The following is a 16,170-nucleotide window of genomic DNA, read 5'->3' as shown; positions in this document are numbered from 1 at the left end:
CATAACTGAGGAAATAAGTCCCTCTTAAGTGTTTACTGAAATTTGAATTTTTTCTCTATTCTTACCAATTTCTGCCTGGACTCTATAACAGATCATTATCTTCCATATATGAATTATATATTGTTTTCATTATCCATATAACTTCCTACAATTTTTAATATCCCAGCCTAAGAAAGATTCTCATTGGTGGGGGTGGGAGTAGGATGTATATATACGTGTTTGTCCTGCTCTTGGAGCTTTGGTCCATTTTTCTGCTTTCCAAATGTAGCTGGCCTGTCACAGCCCATAATAAATTCCACTCCGTTTAGATTTCACTCACTATGGCCAATTTAGTTGCTCCCTTCCTAATCGTGATTTTATCATTCTTAATTACATTATTTGACTGAATGAGGAAATATGTATGAATTTATATTATATTATAATATTATATAGTCCTGGTGGTCTAGTGTTGTCATGCTGTAGTAGCTACATGTCACTGTGATGCTGAAAGCCCTGCCACCAGTATTTCAAATAGTAGCAGGGTCACCCATGGTGGACAGGCCTCATCGAAGCTTCCAGACTAAGACAGACTAGGAAGAAGGGCCTGCCACCCGCTTTGAAAAAAATTGGCCATGAAAACCTTATGAATAGCAGTGGAGCATTGTCTGATATAGTGCCAGAACATGAGAGGATGGTACAAAAGACCAGGCATGGTTCTGCTCTCCTGGACACAGGGTCACCAGGAGTGGGAATTGACTTCACAGCACTAACAACAAAAATGTTCTGTTATACTATATTATATATTATTTACATATAATATATATATGAATACATATTTATTGTATTTTTATTGGTTCCTATATAATTACTTTGGTTCTTCTAAGAGCAAAGGTAATATATTTAGCATTTAGAATAACATGAATATCATAGGAAATAAGTGAGAAGTACCCCATTAATGAATTGAATAACTCTACTGCAAAGTCTCACTGAGATCTTTCAATATTGATTAGTTATTGAATGTGAAGTAAAGCAAAAAACTATCTAAAAATAGAATATCCAAGTTTTTATAAACTTATCTTCATTTTTAAATATTTAAATAACCATATTCTATCTTTTAAAAGTTAACCTCATAGTAATTGAATAATCTGTGATAACTTAGCTTGTAGAGTCTTCACTAAGCTTTTAATTAAAAACTGGTATGAAGGGAGTGTACACTGGTGGTTCATAACCTGAATTTGGCACAGATGTGTTTTGTTGGGTCTTTAATATTTTTAAAAATGAAGTTAAATGAGTTCAAGTGACTCATGCACTCTCTAGTTTCTCACAATGCCTACATCTAGCTATGGTCTTACACATAATATCTATCTATCATTATCGTCAATACTTGCTAATGGCACCATAGCTTGAATTTGAGGAAATGCTTTGATTTTGAAAGATATAGATATAGATATAGATATCTATCTTTCTATCTATAATGGCACTATAATTGTGACTCTAAAATTATAGAGAATCAAAACAGAAAGGAAATTTAGAGACCATCTTTCAAAATATTCAGTAGCAAAGAATATATTGTTTATGGATCCAAGCACATAGTGTAAAAATATCTTATAATTATAGACAAAAAAGTTAGGATTGTAGTTAACTCAAAGGAGAATATAAAGGAATGAGTTTGAAAGAAGCTTCAAATGTAATGATAATATTCCACTTCTTTAATTGGATTGATGGTTCACAGATGTTCACTGTAAAGTTATTTTTTATGGCATACACATATTTTATAAATGATTTTTGTACCTAGGAAATGCTTAATGAAGAGAATAAATAGGCAAACACGATAGCACAAAACTATTTGTATATAGTTCAAAAATATACAAAAGTAAACATAAACGGACACATATAATATTAAAACTATAACTAAAAATAAAGGTTTAGTAATACAAAAATTAAAATATTGATTGTTCGTAGAAAGTAAAGAATAGGATATTATTGCAAAGGGCACCAGGTTCTCCCTAATGCTATTGACAATGTTATACTTCGTAAGTGGATAGTGAGTACATGGATGGTTCAACCATCCATGGTTCCAGGGTGATGGTTCAACCCTTTTAAAATTTCTCATTGTACATGTAAGTCACAAATTATTTTTGATGACTGTTTTTAATATTTCACCATCATTTTTTAAAAGCCCAAACCTTTCAAATGAGCCATTTATACATGTCACACTGACAGAATCAAAGACAGTCCCTAATTCCCTTGAATTCCAGTAAAGTGTACTTTCTTTGCCATGCAACATAAGATCTAAAATAGTCTATGAGAATTACTTTGCACACAAACGTTAATGGATAAAATTATAAAATCATCAGCCCTTGAATAACACTTAATTCAGCCTCACTGTATCACTTAGACTGTAATTAGAAAAGCAGAACCAATTGGAAGTATAGAATGTATATAATAAGGGATTTCTTACAGGGATTTTATCTTACACAATCGTGAGGGCTGGGAAGTGATCACTGAAAGGCTATTGCAGCTTGAAGTGTGTAGGGCAGACATAAGAAAGGGAGATGATTTAAAGTAGGGGGTGGCTGGGCCAGTGGCACAGTGGTTAAGTGTGCACATTCTGCTTCGGCAGCCCAGGTTGGCTGGTTTGGATCCCGGTGTGGACATGGCACCACTTGGCAAGCCATGCTGTGGTAGGCATCCCACATATAAAGTAGAGGAAGATGGGCACAGATGTTAGCTCAGGGCCAGTCTTCCTCAGCAAAAAGAGGAGACTTGGCAGCAGATGTTAGTTCAGGGCTAATCTTCCTCAAAAAAAATAAAAATAAAATAAAGTAGAGGGGAACAAGTACAGGATGGAAACCATGAGGATAGGCCAGTCTGTTCTCACTGCCTCCAACCTAAAAGCTGATGCAGAAGCTGAAGGAGAATGCAGATAAAATAAAGAAGCTGCATGCCTGTCTACTGTCCCAAACCAAGCAATAAGTGACAACATATGTGAGCTTCAACACCACCTAATAACCCTAACCCCAACTTTTTGAGCACACAGAAAGCGAAGTGGCTGCTGCTTTGTTTCTGCCTGCCCTCAAACTCTCATAGAGAATGTCTCTAGTGCCACACTATAATGGGAAACATTTAGAGAAGGGAATTCTGGAAAACATAGTTCAGCCTAGTCGTGTTTACACCTTACAAAATCACCGTATTGACTCTTCCTTGCAGAAAGGTTTCCAGTACTGCAGTATATTCTGCCATGTTGTAGGAGAGCTGAACACCTAACCAGTCTCTCCAACCATCTTCCATCCATTCTTCATCATCCAGTCAGTCTGATTGATGGAGACCTCCACCTCCCTTCCTATATATTTTAGATTCTCTAGTTTGTGAGATTATTCTGGCTTTGAATATTATATACACAATTATGCTTAAATTTAAAAGTTGGAATTGGTTTTTATTTGTCATGTAAAATGTTCTACAAATTTTAATCAGCTCGTGTCCTTTAAATGATCTATTTTCCAAATGTGTATAGCTTTATAATTTTAAACAAACATAAAATTTTTCTATGATGAAGAATGATAGAATCTTCAAAATAAATCTTGCTTTAAAATTCAATCACTCATTGCCTGTAGTGCTGACTAGGGACTAAGTTAGACTTAAAAGACATTTTTGTTTTGCTTTCATGTAATTATTCACACATGCAAAATCAACACACACATCTTATAATAGGGATATAGTAAAATAGACCTCTACAACAGTAGAGGGATGAGAAGTGAATGTATTAAAAAATTGAACTTGAGGGCATAAGCAGACTCTGAACTCATCTCCTCCCACAAACACAACCAGGTTACAACTATTTTGGAAAAATTACCCTGGATAGAAAACTGAAAACTGGGTAAAAAGAACCCAACAACAAGGGACAGTCCTGACTAAGGTGGAAGGGGCAGAAATTCCTGCTGAAGAGAAAAAAGCCACCCTCAGGAACAGTGGAGTTTCTCAGCCAGCCAAGTGGGAACTACCCTAAGGTATGTGGCCCTCCCTGGAGGAGTGAGGTCCGGAGCGGGGCTGATACTGCTATAAGCATACTTCAGACTCAGCACAACTGAGATGAGGGTGTTACTCTCTGGCTTTGCTGGCTATTAACTGCAGTGGGGAATAACCCAGAAAAGCTATTGGATGAAAGCTGAAAAGACCTGGGTCTTAAAGGGCCCACACATAAACTCACACATCTCAGCAACCTAAAATCACCAAAAAAATGGCTGACAGTCCTTTGGTGAAAAGAGACTCACCTGGTGGGCTCTGAGGGCATCTTGGCGAGTGGGGGGACCTCTCCAGAGACTGAGACATTGGTGGGGGCCATTGTTCTGACATGGTATAGGCGTGCTAACACAGATCCCGGCAGATGCCATTGAGGTTCTTCCCCTGGGCTGTTAGCCCAGGGGGCTGCCACACCCACTGGAGCACAGATTTACTCCAGTTCAGCCAGGGCAGGCAGCCCTACCTAAGCACCCACCCTGCCCAACAGCAAGCCCTCAGGGGGGCATTGGTGGAGAGGTGGGGGCCTCAGCAGTCAAGTATCAGGGTACACTCCAGGGGGTTGGGAAGTGTGCATGGAACAGGACTGTGTTGAACATGAGTGTGGTCCTGTAGGGGGTGAGGTTTATAAGTGGCAGAAGACCTGTGCTTCACAAATAGCCGTAAAAAGGATCAGCCCCACCTTCCAAAGCCTTAAACAATTGAGTGTTCCGTGCCCAGGGCCATCCCCACTCAGCTGCACTCCTAAGAGAACTGACAACAACCTTGTAGGCCTGAGGCCTATAGCAACTGTAAGCCCCTGAGCCTAGCAACCAGCTACAATGGGTACCTACCCAATTAACAGGAAAACTGCAACAGGAGTGTGCTGGTAGACCTGGTAGCCAATGGTGCCAAGTCTCCCCAAACCAGATTTAAAAACAGCTGGCCAGTGAAGGAAAGACTAGACTCCCTGTGTACCTGCATTAAGAGCAACTCTGCCAAAGCAGAAGGACACAAGCAACCCACAATGTGGTCACTCCTCGATCTTTTGAACTGGTGATGAGAGGGAAGCACACTGCTGGGCCTCAAAAGGCATCTCTTACATAATGCCACTTCTCCAAGATCAGGAGACATAGCCGACTCACCTAATACATAGATATAAGCACAGAGAAAAAGGCATAATGAGGACACAAAAGAATACATTCCAAGCAAGGGCACAGGACAAAACCCCAGAAAATGGACTAAATGAAACAGAAATAAATGACCTACATGACAAAGAGTTCAAACAAAAACTCATAAGCATGCTCACAGATATTGGGATAAGACTTGATGAACACAGTAAGCTCATCAACAAAGAACTGGACAATATAAAAATGAACCAGTGAGGAATAAGGAATACAATACTGGAAATGAAAAATTCACTGGAGGGACTCAATAGCAGAGTAGATGTTACATAAGAATGGATGAGCGAGCAAGACGAAAGACTAGAGGAAATCACCCAAGCTGAACAGAAAAAAGAAAAAATAACTAGGCAGAATAAGAATAGCCTAAGGGAACTCTGGGACAATATCAAGTGCACTAACATTTGTGTTATAGGTGTCTCAGAAGGAGAAGAGAGAGACAAAGGGGCAGAAAATTTCTTTCAAGAAATAGGAGGTGAAAATTTTCCTAACCTAAGGAAAGAAACAGACATCCAAGTACAGGAAGCACAGAGAGCTCCAAATAAGATAAGCGCAAAGAGGCCCACACCAAGCCACATTATAGTTAAAATGTCCAAAATTAAAGATAAAGTGAGAATCCTAAAAGCAGCAAGAGAAAGGCAACAAGTGACATACAAAGGAAAGCCCATAAGGCTATCAGCAGACTTCTCAGCCGAAACCCTACAGGCGAGACAAGAATGCATGATGTATTTAAATTGCTAAAAGGAAAAAACCTACAGCCAAGAATACTCTATCCATCAAGATTGTCATTCAGAATGGAAGGAGAGATAAACAGCTTCCCAGAGAAGCAAAAATAAATGGAGTTTGTCACCAAGAAACCAGTTCTACAAGAAATGCTGAAGGGACATATTTAAGTGGGAAAGCAATGACCACAAGTAGGGATAAAAAAATTATTAAAAAAAAAATAACCCCCGCAAAAAACCAGGCAATAAAATCAGTGGTAAAGGTAAAAATATAGTAAAGGTAGCAAATCAACCATCTGTGAAGATAAGATGGAGGTTAAAAAACAAAAGTACTAAAATAACCTATTTCAATGATGAGGATAATGGATAGACACACAAAACAAGAGATTATATGTGATTTCAAATCATAAAATGTGGAAGGAAGGGAGTGAAAAAGTAGAGCTTTTAGAAAGACCTCAAGCTAAAGAGTCTATCAACTTGATATAGACTGTTATGTACATAGAATATTATATAGGTTCATCATGGTAATCACATATCAGAAACCTATAATAAGTAAGCAAATAAGTAAGCCAAAAGAAATCAAACATATTACTACAGAATGCCATCAAACCACAAGGGAAGAGAGCAAGAGAAACAGAAAGGAACACAGAAGAACTACTAAAACACCCAGAAAAAAATTAACAAAATGGCAATAAACACATGTTTATCAAAATCTACTTTAAATGTCTATGGATTAAATGCTCCAATCAAAAGGCAGAGGGTGGCCAAGTGGATTAAAAAACAAGACCCATATATATGTCATATGCAAGAGACACACTTCAGACCTAAAGACATTCACAAACTGAAAGTGAAAGAATAGAAAAAGATATTCCATGCAAATGGCAAAGAAAAGAAAGCAGGGGTAGCAATACTTATATCAGACAAAAGAGACTTTAAAACAAAAACTGTAACAAGAGACAAAGACGGGCACTACATAATGATAAAAGGAACAATCCAACAAGAAGATATAACATTTATAAATATACATGCACCCAACGTAGGAGCACCTAAATATATAAAGCAACTATTAACAGACCTAAAAGGACAAATATACAGTAACACAATAATAGTAGGGGACTTTAACACTCCATTACACCAATGGATAGATCATCCAAACAGAAGATCAATAAGGAAACACTGGCCTGAAATGACACATTTGACAAGATGGACTTAGTGGAAATATATAGAACATTCCATCCAAACACCACAGAATACACATTCTTTTTAAATGCACATGGAACATTTCCAGGATTCATCACAAAACAAGTCTCAATGAATTTAAGAAAATTGAAATAATCCCATGAATCTTTTCTGACCACAAAGATATGAAACTAGCAATCAACTACAGGAAGAAAACCAGAAAAGCAACAAAAATGTGCAGATTAAACAAAATGCTACTAAACAACGATTGGGTCAATGAAGAAATCAAAGGGGAAATAAAAAGCTTCCTGGAGACAAATGAAAATGAAAACACAACATGCCAAAATCTATGGGATATAACAAAAGTGGTTCTAAGAAGGAAGTTTATAGCAATTCAGGCCTACCTCAACAAAGGAGAAAAATCTCAAATAAACAATATAACAGCGCATCTAAGGGTACTGAAAAAAAAATAACAAAGCCCAAAATTAGCAGAAGGAAAGAAATAATAAAAATCAGTGCAGAAGTAAATGAACTAGAGACTACAAAAACAATAGAAAAAAATTAATGAAACCAAGAGCTAGTTCTTTGAAAAGATAAACAAAAGTGACAAACCCTTGACCAGACTTACCAAGAAAAAAAGAGAGTAGGCTCAAATAAATAGAATCAGAAATGAAAGAGGAGAAATTACAAAAGACACCTCAGAAATACAAAAGATAATAATAGAATGCTATTAAAACCTATACACCAACAAAGTGGATAATATAGAAGAAATGGATAAATTCTTGGTAGCATACAACCTTCCAAAACTGTACGAAGGAGAAGTAGAGAATTTGAATAGACCAATCACCAGTAAGGAGATCAAAACAGCAATCAAAAATCTTCCAAAAAATAAAAGTCCAGGACCAGATGGCTTCCCTGGTGAATTCTACCAAAAATTCAAAGAATACTAAGTACCTATTCTTCTCAATCTCTGCCAAAAAATTGAAGACAAAAGAAGCCTTCCTAACTCATTCTACAAAGCCAACATTATCCTGATACCAAAACCAGACAAGGACAACACGAAAAAAGAAAATTACAGACCAGTATTACTGATGAACATTGATGCAAAAATCCTCAACAAAATACTAGCAAATCGAATACAACAATACATTGAAAAGATCATACAGCACCATCAAGTGGGTTTCATTCCAGGGATGCAGGGATGGTTCAACATCCACAAATCTATCAACGTGATACACCACGTTAACAAAATGAAGAATAAAAATCACATGATCTTCTCAATAGATGCAGAGAAAGCATTTGACAAGATACAGCATCCATTTATGATAAAAACTCTAAATAAGATGGGTATAAAAGGAAAATACCTCAACATAATAAAAGCCGTATATGACAAACCCACAGCAAATATGATTCTCAATGGAGAAAAACTGCACAGCAAAGGAAGCCATCAACAAAATGAAAAGACAACCTAACAGTTGGGAGAAGATATTTGCAGACCATATATCAGATAAGGGGTTAATATCCAAAGTATACAAAGAACTCATTCATCTCAACAACAGAAAAATCAACAGCCCAATTAAAAAACGGGCAAAAGATCTGAACAGAGATTTCTCCAAAGAATATATACGGATGGCCAAGAGGCATATGAAAAGATGGTCAACATCACTAGCTATCAGGGAAATGCAAATCAAAACTACAGTGAAGTATCATCTCAGTCTGGTCAGAATGGCTATAATTAACAAGACAGAAAAGAACAAGTGTTGGAGAGGACGTGGAGAGAAGGGAACCCTCATACACTGCTGATGGGAGTGCAAACCGCTGCTACCACTATGGGAAGCAGTATGGAGTATCCTCAGAAAATTAAGAATCAATCTCCCATATGATCCATCTATCCCACTGCTGGGTAGTTTTCCAAAGAACTTGGAAACACAAATACATAAAGATACATGCACCCCTATGTTCATTGCAGCATTATTCACAATAGCCAAGACTTGGAAGCAACTTAGGTGCCCATCAAGGGATAAATGGATAAAGAAGATGTAGTATATATATATACACAGTGGAATACTACTCAGCCATAAGAAATGATGGAATCTGACCATTTGTGGCAAAATGGATGGACCTTGAGGGTATTATGCAAAGTGAAATAAGTCAGAGGGAGAAAGTCAAATACCATATGATCTCACTCATAGGTAGAAGATAAAAACAATGACAAACAAACACATAGCAATGGAGGTTGGATTGGTGGTTACCATAGGGGAAGTGGGGAGGGGGGAGGGCAAAAGGGGTGATTAGGCTCACATGTGAGGGGATGGACTATAATTAGTTTTTGGGTGGTGAACATGATGTAACCTACACAGAATTTGAAATATATTATGATGTACATCTGAAAGCTATATAATGTTATAATCCAATGTTACTGCAATAACATTAAAAAATAAAAAAAATTCAACTTGATATCCATATAACATAAATGTTTTTTAAATTGTTGATTATTGTTTATGCTAAACTTGTATAAACAGTTGTCAAGCCTAAAATGTAGTAGACTAGAACAGTTAATCACAAATAGATATTCCATGAAACCACAAATAAGCCTTTCCATTGAACTTTCTGTTTTTGCTAGAGCTGAGCTTTTGTTAACTGCTGTCAACACAATAAGAATATATGATTACTCATAAGTTTAGTGCATCTTTGGTTACCAGTGAGAAATCAACTGTGTCCTTGGAGTTGTCCTTTATGAACTCTGGTAGGTAATCAGTTATCCTAATGCCCTGATTGAACCCATATCAGGTAGTTTACTTAGTCAAAGAATAGTTTTAATAAGCTCACTCTCTCTTCCTGCTACCCTCTCTCCAGATAGAAAGAAAGAGACAGACAGACAGAGAAAAAAAGAGAGGAGAGAAGGTAGGAAGAAAGAAAAACATTACAGAGAAATGAACCCTATTTAGTTCTTGTTCATGCAAATAAATATACATATTTCCATAAATATATGTTTATTTGAATATGTATATTTCTATAAGGAAACTTAGCCCCTGATTTTCTTCAATATGTTCTGTCAAAATTGTGTTAATGTAATAATTTAGAGGTGTTTTAATTAATGCATGTGTGTATTTATTATTTATGTAATGGTATTTAAAACATCAAACAGATTACTTTCTTATTTCAGGAAAATACATATTATTTGTGATGAGAAAGTGACTAGAAAAATGATTCTGGTCTAGTGAAAGAAAAACTGACATGAAAAGAATGTCAACCAAGTGTGCAATTATAATCTAAATATAGTTTTAATCCCTGGTGTATTATACATGATTTTATTTGGTGTGTTGCTAGTTATGGAAATATCTGTTAAGGTAGTTTACATTATATAGAAACTTAGATTAAGAGTTTCAAATGAGTGAAACAGAGACTTCATGTGGGTGTATAGGGGCATTCAAGGTCTTACAGAAATAAGCATACACATAAAAGAAGAGATGAGTAGAGCCATGACCACAAATTAATTTAGATGTAGCAATAATAATCCCAGTACAAATTCCTAACAGTAACCAATATTCTATTAGGATTCATTATTGATTCCTACCCTCCATATTCAGTAACTCCATTGGAAATTAATGTTTAAATTGCCTTCTTGTTTTTTCTTGGTTTTCATATAAGTATTCATGTTCTAATACATTCTGATGTAACTGTTTTATCTATATGTGAAGTAAATGAGGAAGAACCCCACTTATTCAATTGTGTTTGTTGAATGTCAGTTATTCTTGTTTCACTGATTGTAAAAGGAACAAAAATACTAACGATGCGATACATTCTAGTCAAAAAGAGTGTAGTAAGAAAAGGACCTAACACACATCTCATTCATTTTTAGGAGGGACAAAATGAGAATAGAAGTATCACAAATACCTCATTGCATACGCTTGTAAAGTGCAGTCTCATGAGTGGCCACAGATTTCTAATATCCTGATGGTGTAGTCTGAACAATTGATTGTGTAATCTTAAAAAACAGCACATCAGCTGTGAATTCAGTCCTTTTCCCTTTTACAGATGAAAAAAAGAAATAAATTTAGAAATTTAGTAAGCAAAAAATCTGACTTTGAGGATGTCAGATTGACTTGTAAGAGTGTAAATAGAACATCCTAATGCAGAGACTTTAAGCGACATTGATAAAAGTGACAAGTTGCAGGTACTATTGCTCCCCATTTTTTGGATCTGTTGATGAGTAACAGTGATTCTAAGAAGAATATTGGTGTAGTTATTTCTCAGCTTAAAAAAAAACAAGATTCTGAATAGTAAGCAAATAAACAGAAAAACAAAAGCTGTGTAAAATTTTTATTATTGACTCAAAAGCTTATAGTAGGCAGGAAACTTGATGGTATTATAGTCCCTAGCATCTGCATTGCTTGATTTTCCTTTACAGAATTCTGAGTAGGGGCCACCCAGTCTCTGCTTAAATACTCCTATTGGTGGAAACCATATGAGCTTCCAAATCAGTCCTATTGGTCTTTGAATGAAAATTCATGTGAAAATGCTATTAAGATTTCTCAGATAAAAATATGAATGCTCATGTAGGTTTTGTGACCATCACTTCTCTACTGTTTTACGTCTAACAGCAGACTTTCAACCTGCTACAGGTCTTACTATCATGCTTCAGAAAAGATACTTAGAAAATAAATAGGCCTGAAGTTCTGAGATTTTTTTTTAATGATATTGTTGCTATAGTTACAGCTGAAATGTTGTATAAAGCAAATTGCTTGTTGATGGAGAAATGCTGAGTAGCACAGCAGCATCCTTTTTCTGGATTTTATTACCTTCATTTCCTACTCTCCTCTTAAGATTAATGGACTTTTGAGCACTGTTCTGTTTTGAATAAGCCCTGATGATTTGATGTTAAAATAAATATATCTTATTAACATGTACTAGCTGACAATTGGATATATTCTAGTATGTTATGATCAACATGGAGTTATTTTTGATGCAATTTGTGTTTACCAGAGTTTTCCCTACTTGGAGATGAATTTTGATATCCTGATTATTAATGTAAAGCACTGAATGTAAATATGATTGGTCTCATAGTATAGAATCTTCTGAATTTATTAAATGGATTTAGTAATAATATAGATGAAATATAAACTATTATTACGTTTTATACCACTAGGAGATACTTATACTGGAAATAAAATATATTTTAAAAGCACAAAAAACAAATGGAAATTGGGGCTGGCCCCGTGGCCGAGTGGTTAAGTTCGCGCGCTCTGCTGCAGGCGGCCCAGTGTTTCGTCGGTTCGAGTCCTGGGCGCGGACATGGCACTGCTCGTCAGACCACGCTGAGGCAGCGTCCCACATGCCACAACTAGAGGAACCCACAACGAAGAATACACAACTGTGTACCGGGGGTCTTTGGGGAGAAAAAGGAAAAAATAAAATCTTTAAAAAAAAAAAAAACAAATGGAAATGGTCTGAGATCATTCATAACGATGACTAGTATGTTAAAAAAAAAAAGCTTCCACAGGTATCTGTATATTTTTCTATGTAGTAAACTCAGTAATATGATAGAAATGCCTTCAGTTTATATATATGTATAAATTACATATTATACCTTATATTATATATAATATATACTCATTTTCTGATTGTGACACTTACTGTCTTTATACAGAAATATTTGAAAGATAAAACTGTAACTCATTTGATATTTTACCTTAAGGCAAAATATGATTAGTCATGTGCTTTACAATTGTAACTGTTGCAGAAAATGTTACTGGTATGTCTGGTAAATCTTTTCAGCTAGTAAAAGTCATATATGGTGGTGATATATTATGTATTGAATTTTTATATAATTTAAGGAATCTTGTTTAATTTATCTCTGGATTGCTGCTGGACTAGAAATATTATGAGTATTTAATGATGTAGCTATTGAGGAACTAAATGTGCAGATAACATTTTTTTGGACCTAGGAATATAATAATTAAATTCCTGAATACAGTGATACAAAAATCTTTGGGATTATTTTTAATAAAGAATGCAAAAAAATTGTGAACCACAGATTTTTACATCTTCTTATGTGGTATAGAGTACTTCTCAAATTGTTTTTTGTGAAGCAAATTTTTCTAGTAATTTTGTTTGAATTTAATGATGATATGATGATGGTGACCTGTATTGTCCAAAATGAACTTTCTTGAAAATTCATTTTTACTCTTTTTACTCATTATCAAAATTTGATCAGTTTTGTGTTTCTCATTTCTCCTTTTGATTTTACCATAGCCTCTGCCTTTTCCTGTCCTCTTTCTTAATAAACAAAACTTAAATTTACATGTTTGAAGAAATATAAAATTTTTGATGTTACCACGGTTTTTTCCCCCTTTTCAATTCCTCATTGATATTATCATTTCTGCTGTTTGCTGAATTTGTTGGCATTCTAATTTTGGTTCTAGGGCTGCAGAAAGAAGAAACACACATATGAGACCACCAATTTAGCATTTCTAACTGTCTAATGAAAAAATACTCTTGTGTGACTCATAATTGTTCAAATTCCTTAACTTAATGGATTTATCAGAAGATCCTGTTAAATCCATCACATCCTCTCCATTTCTCTTATTATTTTTTGCTGCATATTCTACTTATTTTGACCTATGTCTTATTCTATTTACTTGAATATGAGTTCCCTTATGAAATAAGCCTTTCACATATACTTTCCAAATGGTATATGTATTCCATAGATATACACAGAATAGATACATAAGTGAATTATGTTGTCATAATTATTTGACATAATAGTGACTTCAGTTTGCAAATTAATTTTGGTGACAATTACTCAAAGTGTAAAGTCAAAAGAAATAGGCTTGGCTTATAATCTTATTCAAAATGCAGATAATCATGTAACCAAGAAACCAAGTATAGCAACATCATGTTAAAAAATTACAAAATAGCCATGATTAGAAATATTTGGTTTAACTGAATATGGGTGGGAATTTAAGCAAAACACAATTTGAACTAGCCAATGATGCTCTCAGGATAAGTCCCTTTTTCTCTTAGATTGACACCGTTGCCATTTCTTTGCCTTCTTGACCTTAGTAGTGTGTGGATTATCACTGCTTGTAAATTTATCAAACATTATTTCAAATTGGGAAAATAAAGTGGGTTTTTCTTTAATTTTATTGAGGTCATAATAGTTCATAACATTGTAAAATTTCAGTTGTACATTATTATTTGTCAGTTACCATATAAATGTGTCCCTTCAACCCTTATGCCCACCCCTCAATCCCCTTCCCCTCTGGTAACCACTAATCTGTTCTCTTTGTCCATGTGTTAGTTTATCTGAAAATGAAGTGTTTTATGTGACATAATAGATTAAATAGATTATACCTTTTATCCTCTGACCTAAATTTCAAATATATGAAAATAATGAGTATACTACTCATATAAATAGTCACTATGTTTATTTTCTCAAAATATTTTCCATTTAACAAGAGCTGTGTACCATTGTGGTATCATATGCTGTAAGTGGCAAGACATTACAACTTTGTGAGAATAATTTGCCCCAAAATCTCAGATAAAATAATCACACTTTTATAATTGACAAGAATTTCCAATAAGATGAAACCTGTAAGCCTGGTATTTTAAATATTTCCTGGAGCCGCTAACTTATTTACATTAGGACATTCCCTGATAGGAGAGCTTAATTCACATCTGCATTTGTTTTTTAGACTCTGTGTGATAAAATGGCAGAGTGATACAATTATTTGTGTCTGTTTTTATTTTTAAAAATGTCATGCTCCCCTGCAATATGACTGACAAATAATAATGTACAACTGAAATTTCACAAGGTTGTAAACTATCATAATCTCAAAAAAATTAGAAAAAAAAAATTTTGTGCTCCAGGTGAAAATATCCTAAGATGTGGCTCAACCAAGTAATGGCTTTGGAAACCACAGCACGGATTAAGATTGATTTTCTGTAGCTATTATGGAAGTGCCTCCTCCAGAGAGTATTTAACACAAGGGCTGGAGCTTTTAGTATTTGACATACGGGATTCAATCAGTTTCTTTCCTGAGACTTTTATATAAAGTCACTACATAAAGAAGCCACAGTTCACCGTAGAGTGGCTTAGACATGAAATTAAGAAGGGAATGGGTATTGAAAGATCATACACACAGAAAGCAAATTAACCTGTATATGTACTAGTGTTTTATAGACAACGTTTTACTGAAATTAAATAATTGACTTTTGTCTTTACTCTGTTAGATCAGCAAATAAGCATTATAATGGCTTACAGTTTGCAAAACAGTCATTATTATTAAGCAACAATTTTTATGTCTCTAAAGAAATTGGAAGCTGAAGAAATGAAACTTAGATCACTAATAATATTCTAGAACAAGTGATTTTTTTGTTTCTAAATAATTTAAATTATGCAACTGGAAAGAGTGATCCAGTATGAAAAGCAGTTTGAAATTGAACTTCTCAGAAGACAATACAGCATATGAAAGCAATACTATTTGTATGACCATATGCTTTACAGAATAGGTATTCATTAAATGGTAGCAATTAGAAGCTGTCTCTATTTCTTACGTTATAATAGGTATAATGTAAGAAAACACACAACATACCTCAATAAGGGAGGAATTCTGCAATATTATTAGTCTAACATATCTGTCTCCCACGTGATCATTTGTATGTGTAATGAGGGAGTCGTTTTCAGTCTTTAGTTTGCAAAAGAATTAACCAACATTTTATTAAAAAGGCAGATCCTCCTTTCTCCTACCCCAGGATCCTGCTAAAATAGTTTTGGTGTAGTTCCTAGGAATCTTCATGTCTGCAGTCCACCTCAGTTGATTTGGTGCAGGTGGCCCATGGATTACACTGAGGAGCAGACATGTGAGGAAATGTTTTAGACAGCAATTCAGAAAACTCTGGGGAAAAAGATACCAAACAGTTGGAGCCTGTGAATGTTTCTTTCTCATTTGCATGAGAAATGTGAATACTATTAAGAATGAAATTATTTTTTAATCCTAAAGCAGATAGACAATTATGCACAAGTGATTCTTGAAAACTACCCTCACCTTGTGTAGTTCTAGTCTGGTAGATAAAGCTACACTTGACCCAAGTCAAGAGAGAGATCATAG

General features: G+C 35.1%; 1 protein-coding gene across 14 annotated transcripts in view; it reads left to right on the top strand.

Annotated features, from left to right (window-relative positions):
* Window positions 1-16,170, top strand: part of PCLO (piccolo presynaptic cytomatrix protein) — a 386,610-nt gene that overhangs the window by 153,367 nt on the left and 217,073 nt on the right. The window lies entirely within an intron of this gene.

This window comes from Equus przewalskii, chromosome 4 (assembly GCF_037783145.1).
Source record: "Equus przewalskii isolate Varuska chromosome 4, EquPr2, whole genome shotgun sequence".
NCBI classification, from domain to species: Eukaryota; Metazoa; Chordata; class Mammalia; order Perissodactyla; family Equidae; genus Equus; species Equus przewalskii.
Note: the sequence above shows the minus strand (reverse complement) of the source record. Positions and strands in the feature narration are given on the sequence as shown.